This window comes from Manis pentadactyla, chromosome 9, assembly GCF_030020395.1.
Source record: "Manis pentadactyla isolate mManPen7 chromosome 9, mManPen7.hap1, whole genome shotgun sequence".
NCBI classification, from domain to species: Eukaryota; Metazoa; Chordata; class Mammalia; order Pholidota; family Manidae; genus Manis; species Manis pentadactyla.
Genome location: NC_080027.1, coordinates 46,004,139 through 46,006,256, shown reverse-complemented (window position 1 = coordinate 46,006,256; position 2,118 = coordinate 46,004,139). Strand labels below are relative to the sequence as shown.

The 2,118-nt window shown below is 47.5% G+C and overlaps 1 pseudogene; it reads left to right on the top strand.

The window, feature by feature from the left end:
• The first annotated feature begins 778 nt into the window (after positions 1–778).
• On the top strand, positions 779–1,751 carry LOC118933029 (olfactory receptor 52L1-like; annotated as a pseudogene).
• The last annotated feature ends 367 nt before the right edge of the window (positions 1,752–2,118 follow it).

The following is a 2,118-nucleotide window of genomic DNA, read 5'->3' as shown; positions in this document are numbered from 1 at the left end:
AGATAATCATGAATAAGGATAGTTTCAAGTTTCAACTTTGGCTTAGATTGGTAGAAAGTGATGTAATTACAAAATATAGACAGAAAGAGCTGATATGGGAAGAATAGGTGAGTTAATTCAATCTTGAATGTGTTGAGTGTTTGGTATATGAATTCCAAACATGTAGCAAATGGAAAAATGGATTTGTGTTCAGAAAGTTATTTTACTTATAAAGTAAGTAATGTTTATGTAGCTGTGGAAGAAATTAAAGTTTATAAATGGTTAAAGCCATGTAAGAATGAGCTCAACCATACAACAGGAACAGGAAACAGAGGAGAGATGGAACCCAGAGCTCCATAGCACATAATGGATACTTAGCTGGAGATGGGTCAGAAGAGGGAACAGGAGGAACAGCTGTAAGTGCTAGTTACCGAACCTCTGGGAGGCTGATCTGAGAACAGAGTGATGTCAGCATTCAGTAAGGCCAAGGGGGGACACGGAGAATCCTTTCGGGTTGACATTCCAAATTAGAAGTAATTGAATGGTAGAGTTTAAACATCTCTCTAAAAGCAGTGTATGATTACCCTTCTGTAAATGGAACTGGACCTATCAGAATACAGACATAAGAATGGCTCATGTTAAAAAAAATTATCTCAATAAAAGGAAATTTTCTTCCTTGTGTTTAATTTTCTTTCCTTCGGTTGCAGTTTAAGCCTCTTACTTCTTATGAAGACTGTAGCCAGACCTGGACAATGTGATGATGCGTCAGGAATGGAGAATTTCAGTTTAGGTTTCTTTTCTCTCTTCCTTGTGTAAGCCACTGATGATTGCCTTTAGTAATTGCAGCTGGCTGCTACTCCAGTCCTCTTTTTCCTGGTCAACATCCCAGGTTTAGAGGAAAGCCAGCACTGGATAGCATTGCCGCTGTGTGTCCTTTACCTCCTTGCCCTCTGGGGCAATGTCACCATCCTGTTGGTCATCTGGACTGACCCATCCTTGTACCAGCATTTGTACGTATTCCTGGCCATGCTCTCTGGCATTGACCTGGTCCTGGCCTCCTCCACTGCACCTAGAACACTGGCAGTGCTCCTGGTTCGTGCCCACGACCATGGGGTACACTGTCTAACTGATCCAGATGTTCTTTATCCATGCGTTCTCCTCCATGGAGTCAGGTGTTCTTGTGGCCATGGCTCTGGATCGCTACATGGCCATCTGTCACCCTCTGCGCCATTCCACCATCCCGCATGCAGAGATCATAGGGCACACTGGAGCAGCAGTGCTGGTACGGGGCTTCCTGCTCCTCCCCTTCCCTGTCCTGTTGCAGAGACTTACCTTCTGCAGAACCACCATCATAGGCCATGCCTACTGTGAGCACATGGCTGTTGTGAAACTTGCCTGCTCTGCAACCACAGTGAACCGAGCCTATGGGTTGGTAGTGGCCCTGCTGGTGGTTGGGCTGGATGTCCTGGCCATTGGCGTGTCCTATGCCCTCATCCTCCAGGCAGTGCTGAGGCTACCAGGGCATGAGGCCTGACTCAAGGCCTTTAGCACGTGTCGTGTGGGTCTCATATTTGTGTCATCCTGTTCTTCTATGTTCTTGGAATGTTTTCTTTCCTCACTCACCACTTTGGCCACCATGTTCCCCTCACATCCATGTTCTTCTGGCAACACCCTACCTCCTTGTGCCACCAGCACCCAATCCTCTCATCTATGGCGTGAAGACTCGGCAGATCCGCCAGCGAGTACTCAGGGTGTTCTATGTACAAGGGTAGCTCTCAGCACATCCTGATTATCTTCTTCAGAGGCTCCTGCTGGAGACACTGCCGGGAGCTCAAGGGTGGTCGGGCTGTCTGGTGGGGGCCATTCTCCAGAGAGAAGTCTTCCTTGTCTTAGCAGTGTCATGGCAGAGGACACTCAGGGGCACGTGGCTCCACAGCTGAAGTCTGAGGCCTAGAATCAAGGTGATGACAGTGTGGAATTCCTCCTGCACGTGATTTCGTGATATGACTTGTGTTGGTTATATCTGCCATGCTTGACCAGAGGCTCCAGGCAGACAGGTGTCTGTGTTCTGTTTTCTTCTCGGTAGCTGCTGACCAACTTACTCCCCAGCATAGGTATCATCCTCAGGAACTATTTGCG